Source organism: Armigeres subalbatus, unplaced genomic scaffold (assembly GCF_024139115.2).
Source record: "Armigeres subalbatus isolate Guangzhou_Male unplaced genomic scaffold, GZ_Asu_2 Contig1940, whole genome shotgun sequence".
Taxonomy (NCBI): Eukaryota; Metazoa; Arthropoda; class Insecta; order Diptera; family Culicidae; genus Armigeres; species Armigeres subalbatus.
This window is the reverse complement of record NW_026942771.1, coordinates 176,895-186,103: the sequence shown is the minus strand read 5'-3', so window position 1 is coordinate 186,103 and position 9,209 is coordinate 176,895.

Below are 9,209 nucleotides of genomic sequence, written 5' to 3'. Positions count from 1 at the left end.
CGCGCGCGAGCCATTTCGTTCGAGATGTCGCGGAGAGCAGACCGTGGTACCACTTTCGGCATCGGCGAATGGTGTGGGTCGCGCGGTCGTCGTCATTAATATTAGCAGCACTCAGATTAAATTTTCTTGTATGAAGTAGGGAGAATGACGGCTTTCATTGATGGTAATTACGGCTTTGGCAGGTTTTGTTCTATTATTGTCGGCGGGGGTTTTTGTTGACAAAATTTTATGAAATTAGGCCACAATATTCTTTGATATGCAAAGAATGTCTAGGCCAAATTTGAGCATAATTTGTTACGGAAAACCCCCTGACAATAATAGAACAAAACCTGCCAAATCCGTAATTTCCCCTACTAACGATTGGCTACCATCAATGAAAGTAGCTCTCAAGTCACAACTTGAGGCGAAATGAATTTTGATCAAAGTAAAACTTAATTGCTTGGTGATGGCAGATTGTTTTCCGTCGGTAGTAGAATCACGAGCAGTGTTGCCACATTTTTATCTGTACCATGGGCTCAAAAATCTTTTTCATCTGTACCGAAATCTTCAAAAATCTGTACCATAATCTGTACCAGGCAGTATGAAAAATTTGTGAGTAAATATCTAAAAATCATAGGACAAATATGCAATGCAACCCAATTTATTATTGAAAAAAGTTTTTTTTTATTTGGGTGATTTTCTTTGAGAGCGTAGATGAAAAATCTTGGTTAACTTTTGAAAAGTATCTCCAAGTTTTTTTTTCACAACATCTAAAGTGTATAATTAATTTGTTTAACATCTTATTTGGAATATTGTTTCAGAGATGAACCAGCCGAGGGCTGCAAGTCTCTTTAATAAAGACAATAAATAATACCTCTAAAAAAATTTGCGAAGGTTATTATGTAAGTCGGACTCAACTATAAGGAAATAAAAAAAATGCCAAACAAATTTTATTAAAAAAAAACATGTTAATTTCCATTTGTTTCAGATTGTCATCCCCTCATATACAATCAAATATAAATGTAGATTTAGGAATCTGGAATGGTTGTTTAAAAAAAAAAGTAGTCAAGCATATAGTCAAGCATTTTTTACGGATAATCGAGCCTTTGAATAATCAATACTGAAATGTTTTTGGAATTCAAATATTACCAAATTTGGATTAGGATGTTCGTCTAAATAAATAACGATGAATTGACATTTCATTTATCAGGAATTAACTATCGAGACGATTATCCGGTTTTCAAAATAATCCTCCTTGTCTCCGTAGTGTTTATAGGGAAGTGCACCGGTTTTGGCCAACTTAGTGCCTAATTTAGCCAACCATGGAAAATACATATTTTTCCAAAATAATCAATCAGCGTTGAAGGTTGAACCGTGAGGGATATATCTTTTGTTGGAACTAATAAAACCCTCGCGAATTGCTTTATTTTCGGAGTTATTCGCAAAATTGGCCAAATTAGGAACATAGCCAAAACCGGTACAGTTCCCCTATGTGAATATAATCTAGGAAAAAATAAAATATGTATGATTGTAGTGTGAAATATGTTGTCACGATACTATTGAAACTGTAAAACAAAATATAATACGAACTCTTCGATTTGATTTCCAATAATTAAATATTTTTTATAGCAGAAGCAACTATTTGAAGAAAATGCAATGAAATACTTTTTCCTAAGGCTTGGTTTGTAAAAAAAAATCTGTACCAATCTGTACTTATTGGAGAAAATCTGTAATCTGTACCGTACAGAATCTGTACCAAAATTTGCCAAAAAATCTGTATCTTTCCAGATAAATCCGTACATGTGGCAACACTGATCACGAGATCCCGATTCAGAGAAAGACATATAATTTTAGTAGATAGTCATCCATGCGAATACATTTTTGCAGCTTCTCCGTTTGACGCGCGCTCGTGATTCTACATACATACAGAAAACAGGGAAAACGAAGCAGTGGATCAAAAGGCCCGTACCTTACTGCAATCTGATGTCCGTGTTGGGGATTTATGAACGGAATTGAATTTTTCACCCGGTTTGGAAAGAAATAACATTTTCAATAGTTTAACGTTGATAATCTATAGTATCAATAGAATTGGCAAATTGCTGGAGAGTTTCCGAATCTATTGATAAGCAAATCTCGAAAATCCATCGAAAGATAAAGATGCTATTAGCGTTTGAAATCTATCCTGATTTCGTGACGGTTTCGAATTTGGAAATTTCGGTTTTACACCCTGTATCTGAGTCTTCCCCTTAGACGTAGTTTACGTCAAAACTGCGCGAGCAAAAAACACGTCCGTACGTGCTGCTGTCTTGAGCTGGAATGAGGCTGATTGCGCCACGCGCGCGGGGGAGCAGTTTCTTTATAACCAATAAAGATGGCTCATTAGTCCCTCCTCTTTGTTGTCCGGTATGACTGCAAATATTGGGTAACCGTCAAACACGTACCAAAGAGGCGTTGCTACAGGTTCAACATTATTGATTACAAGAAAGCAGCTCTTCCGCGCGTGCGAGCCATTTCGTTCGAGATGTCGCGGAGACCAGACCATGGTACCACCTTCGGCATCGGCGGAGCTCCTACCGGAAATTTTATTCCCGGCGATGGTGTGGGTCGCGCGGTCGTCGTCGTCAGCATCAACAGCACTCGGATGGAATTTTCTTGCGTGTCTCTACGATGGCGGATATGGTGGTGTTTATTTCTGCAACGGTTGCGTCTGAAGTGTCATCAGTGAAAGCAGCTCTTAAGCCATAATTTGAGGCGAGACGAATTTTGATCAAAGTTCATATTAATCGCTTGGTGATGGCTGATAGTTTCCGTCGGTGGCGGAATCACGACCGTGCGTCAGGGACGCTACAAACATTTATTCGCATGGAAAACATCAATACCAATGAAATTTCCCCTCAAGATTATTATTTTAGTAGATAGACTGCTACTTGTTTCAGGTTTAATTTCCATCCATGCAAATACATTTTTCCAGCTTCTCCTTCTGACGCACGCTCTTCGTTCCCACCGATGGCGTAGGTAACGCTCGTAACAGAATCGTTGCGACAGAGAATCCAACGATGGCAATCTGTTGCGGTGTAGCGGTAGAACCATAGAGCCAGCATCTGCATTTGAGTGAAATACTCTTGTGATATTCTGACTATCGAATGGTTGCTGTTGTGTTGGTGATTAGAAATCCGCATGATCTGAAATCTGTCCTTTTCAGGGCATTAAATTGTTCATTGGAGGAATTTGGTTTGACTGAGAGTAAATTCATGAGATTGTTGCAATAAATCGGCAGCAGTAACGCAAACATTCATAAGATTCAATCCATCATTCGACTTCTGCAGAGATTCGACTTCTGCAGAGATTCGACTTCTGCAGAGTAAGTGATTAAAAATCCATCGAAAGATAAAGACGCTATTAGTGTTTGAAATCTATCCTAATTTCGATACGGTCTCGAATTTGGAAATTTCCGTTTTACATCCTGTATCTGAGTCTTCCCCTTAGACGTAGTTTACGTCAAAAAATTATTTCAACTTAACCTGCCTCCCAAACATAATGGTGGTCCTGAAAAGAACCGATTAATTTCCACTTATGTGCCTCATCAACAGCACGACGTTGATTGCCAGATTCAACGATGCTGTTGGAAACACGGATGAAAAGATGTACTGCTGTTGCCACGACCGCCACCACCACCTGACGAAAAATTTCATCCGCATCATGACTCATAAAGCTCAATCAACGAGCCCTCCCGTGCGAACGAAATCGTGCGTTCTCCGTGATATGCAGAATGAAAATGACACGCGCACGCTAAACACGGGGCTTTTTATACACAGGGAAAACGAAGCAGTGGATCAAAAGGTCCGTACGTTACTGCAATCTGATGTCCGTGTTGGGGATTTATGAACGGGATTGAATTTTTCACCCGGTTTGGAAAGAAATAACATTTTCAATAGTTTAACGTTGATAATCAATAGTATCAATAGAATTGGCAAATTGCTGGAGAGTTTCCGAATCGATTGATAAGCAAATGTCGAAAATCCATCGAAAGATAAAGACGCTATTACCGTTTGAAATCTTACATGATTTCGTGACGGTCCCCAATTTGGAAATTTTCATTTTGCACCCTGTATCTGAGGCTTCCCCTTAGACGTAGTTTACGTCAAAAATGCGCGAGCAAAAAACACGTCCGTACGTGTTGCTGTCTCGAACTGGGATCCTGACACGCGCACGCGAAACGCGGCGCTTTTTATACACAGGGAAAACGAAGCAGTGGATCAAAAGGCCCATACGTTACTGCAATCTGATGTCCGTGTTGGGGATTTATGAACGGAATTGAATTTTTCCCCCGGTTTGGAAAGAAATAACATTTTCAATAGTTTAACGTTGATAATCAATAGTATCAATAGAATTGGCAAATTGCTGGAGAGTTTCCGAATCTATTGATAAGCAAATGTCGAAAATCCATCGAAAGATAAAGACGCTATTACCGTTTGAAATCTTACATGATTTCGTGACGGTCCCCAATTTGGAAATTTTCATTTTGCACCCTGTATCCGAGGCTTCCCCTTAGACGTAGTTTACGTCAAAATTGCTGGATTGATTTAAAGCCCGCCGCGTTACGCTGATCAACAAACAGTGTTCTGCAAATGGTGTCGCGTTACGCGAACGTGTTTATCGTTGAGGGAGTACATAATTTCAGTCGATCTCGATGCGGCATGTTGCATTTGACGTGGAATATTATCACATTATCTATCGTTGAATTTAGTTCAAGTTAGTGATCGCGATCTGGAGTTTCGGTTATTAAGGTTTTAGGGACTAACCGGCCCGAATTCGGTACTGAACCAAAACCGTTCACGTCACATATCCAGTTTTCAAAACAAAATCAATGCTAATGGGTTCACTGCTTTTTATATAAGTCACACCCAGGTATAATCGGGATCGGCTTTACAATACGCGGTCAGATGATCGATCCTCCTAGAAGTGAGTTATGTTTTTACATTTAAAAGTTTAATGTTACTTTTTTTCTGCGTTAACCATTTTGAAATGATGACCCAAGCAAATCAGAAATGTTGAAGATGCACCTTTCTGTCGTTTTTTACTTTACGTTTCTACTGCAACGTGGTCTGTTTTCAACTTTTTTCAAAAACATTGGTGTATGTTTCATGCCTCAACAAATATTCATTACAAGAGAGTGCACTACTTGTGTGCATTTTAAATCTTTACCTTCAAGAGTCAATACTTTAAAAAAAATGAGAATTGCCGATACCTCCCATTTAAATTACACGGTATGTCACGTGAGACGTGTCGGATTCGACAATTCTCGAGTCATTCAAGACGCATAATTGGCACAATTGTTGTATATTCAAGTTCAAAGTGAAATTCATTCGAATGTCTAATATAATATGTCTTTATTAAGGACATTACTCAAGGAAACCAAAATTAAATGCACTCGCGTTTACAAGGGCACCCCACTCAACCATAAAGCAACGCACAACTGCCATGTCCGTGAAATGGTAGAAGGAAACCGTGTTCAAGAGCAAATTGTTCGTTACGTATTTTCTTATGAGTACCTGATGATGTTGAGTGCGAAGATGTGCGAGATGTTTAACCTTTTGTCTGTGCTCTGGGGTCAATATGACCCCAGGCCACTTTGAGTGGCTGCCATTTTTTTAATTTTCAACCGATTCTCCTAATTTTTGGTAGTTTGGTAAAACTCGCCGAGATCTATCTCCTAGGTGCAAATTCACTTCAAAAATCTTTAAAATATGCGCTACAGTGTACTTTTTTCAAAAAACTTACGTTGTCTGTGCTCTGGGGTCAAATTGACCCCAAATTGAATTGCTATAACTTTTTTAATGCTTGGCCAATTTTGGATTTTTGGGGCTGTTTTGAAAGATAATTTAATCATCTTTCAGGTCGTTACCAAAGATTGACTATAGGTGGGCGGGTACATCGCGGGGAGGGTTTTTCCTAAAAAGGGTACAAAAACAGTGATTTTTCATGCTTATTTTACTTATATCTGAAAATCCTACCCATTTTGAACTGCACATTTTCAAAAAGGTTATGCAGGAAGGCGTGTGCTTTGATATGAGGTATTGATTAGTTTAGAGCTTGTTCGCTAGGTGGCGGTATATTTGAATTCATTAATTTAGACTGCTCAAGTAATTCCGATATATGGAATTTTCCTCATTGTAAATATTCTTATCGCACAAATTTGCAATTTGTAACGATGACGTCTTTAATAAAGTTCGTCTGGTGGGAATGGACTGTCATGTGACGGAATAAATAATTAGGAAATTTACAAATAGGCGTCGCTAGCGTACTTGCAATATTCTTGCATATATGAAATATTTCTTTAGCTTGAGATCCCTCGTACCTACACTCAAGTTGTATTCGGCAACATTGTTCAGGATGTGTAGCACTACAAAGCGGTACTCAATATAATGAGTATGTCTTAAAATTTTTGAATTTGTGCGATAAGAATATTTACACTGAGGAGAATTCTATATATCGGAATATCTTAAGTAGTCCAAAATAATGAATTCAAATATACCACCACCTGGCAGCCGAGTTCTAAACTTATCAACGCCTTATGCCAGAGCACATGCCTTTCTGCATAACCTTTTTAAAAAAGGTGCAGTTCAAAATGGAAAGGATTTTCGGATATAAGTAAAATAATCATGAAAAATCACTCGTTTTATACCCTTGTTCACTAAAACCCCTCCCCGCGATGTACCCGCCCACCAATAGTCAATCTTTGGTAACGACCTGAAAGATGATTAAATTATCTTTCGAAACAGCCCCATAAATCAAAAATTGGCCAAACATTAAAAAAGTTATAGCAATTTCAATTTGGGGTCAATTTGACCCCAGAGCACAGACAACGTAAGTTTTTTTGAGCACAGACAGAAGGTTAAAAAAGTCGCACAATCTATTCAAACGAAAAATAGTTGAGCCCTAGTTTCACGGGAGTTATTTATGGACGACCCCTATGAGTTCTATGAAACAATCAAATTTGCAATTTCAATTTTTCGTAACATTTCTTATATGGGAACTCATTTTTTTAGTATGAACAGTTACCCCGTTCCACCCCCTATTGTGTTACGGTATTCATGTGCAAACCCAAACATACAAAATAGAAACTTTTTTTCATTTTATAATCCATTGTGATACTGTACACATAAACCGAAAGCCGTATATCCCTCATTCCAGAAGCACACTGAATTCGCGTAACGCGACACCATATTTCTGTACCTAGTGTAACTACATAAATAATGATCCGATTTTGGATCTTAATATATGAAAAGAAAGCTTTTGACGAGTACTAAGAGAATCCAAAATATTACTTTTCCAATGTGTGTACTTTTTGTATAGTATTAATAATACGACTATTTTCGTAACGCGACACCATTTCAATGTCACTGTTTTAAAAGTATAAATATTACATGAAAACAAAACTGTTCGAAACAATACAATTGGTACAAAAAAATCATAAGGGTTGTGTACAAGACACGACCGCCCGACGTAAACTACGTAAAACAGTTTGGTGAAATGAAGAATCTAGTGCCAGTGCAAGAATACATGTTTGCAGCAGCTCTCTACAATACGCGCTCGTTATTCTGCTACACGATCCAAGCCATAGGCTAGAATAACAAAACCAAATAAGAATCTTGAAAGAATTAAACTTGACTGCCACCAGTGTTGAGAAATGTACATTAAAACACTTTGATTATGCGAATGTTTATCTTTTTTTCAGTCAAATTTCTTGCCCCCAACAAGCCGAAACGGTTTGCCAAAAAAAATGTACGCGACATCGTGACATTTATTTTTCCGATGAAGCAAACTGTTTGCTTGCTGCTACGTTAGAGTCGTGCCGGCGCGCGGTCAACATTTGCGTGAGAATTTTTGTTTCGGCTCGTGCGCAGCGCAAACAGCACAGAATCGAGTTCAATTACCTGTGGCGCAAAGCCTAGAAGAAGTGCTATCCGTAGGTACTGATTTATTCGTTCTTGTCTCTAAATCAAGCAAGTAGTAATGAAATGAATATTTCCCACCAAAAACGGTTATACGCTGAGACATTATTGTACGAAAACATTAATTGTGGGGAGAGAAAATGGTAAAAGCATGTGCTGACTGTCGTCTGCTTGGCGTGGCTGCTGCTGTGGCTGCCGTGGTTTTGTTTTTATTTTTTTGCATAGAAGAAGGAATGGTAAAAAGAAAATGTCAACCATTCCCGTCCCTGACTGCCACTGAAGCCATCCATGCGAATACATATTTGTAGCATCTCCCTCCGACGCACGCTCGTGATTCTGCTACGGACGCCAGGCAACTTTATGGCGCCTCCAAGCGGTTAATTTGCACTTTGAAAATAGTTCGCTTCGCCTCAATCTTCCTTTGTATAGAATGGAAGCCCTGAGAAGAACCGATTTTTCCAATATCCCATATGTATTTGGAATAAAATTTGCTCAGCAACTCCGCCGATGCTTAGAGATGTCGTAAAATCTCGATTAATCGATTAGTAACTAATCGATTACTCTCGATTCTTGACGATTATTGAATCGATTCATCGTTGAGTAGTAATCGAATCAAAATTAATCGATTATTATAACGATGAATCGATTGATTGAAGTAATCGAAATTTAATAGTTGTCGTAAAATCCCGATTAATCGATTACTCTCGATTCTTGTCGATTATTGAATCGATTAATCGTTGAGAAGTAATCGATTTAAAAATTTATCGATTATCACAACAAGTAATCGATTAATCGAAGTAATCTATTAATTTGCGACATCTCTACCGATGCTGGGACCGCTCTCCGCGATATTTCAAATGAAATGCCACGCGCGCGGGGGAAAGCAGTTTTCTTATAATCAATAAAGATGGCCCATTAGTACCGCCTCTTTGTTGTCCGGTATGACTGCAAATATTGTGTACCCGTCACACACTTACTAAAGGGCGTGACTACAGGTTAAACTTTATTGATTACAAGAAAGAAGCTCTTCCGCGCGCACGAGCCATTTCGTTCGAGATGTCGCGCAAAGCAGATCGTAGTCCCACCATCGACTTCGGCGGAGCTGCTACCGGAAATTTCATTCTCATCGATGGTGTGGTTCATGCGGTCGTTCGCGCTCAGATTAAATTTTCTTGTCTGAAGTACTAATGATTGGCTACCATCAGAGAAAGTAGCTCTTAAGGTCTGAGGGAAGGGGTTTCCGTTAAAAAAGCACGTGGTAGCACTCTCTGAGAG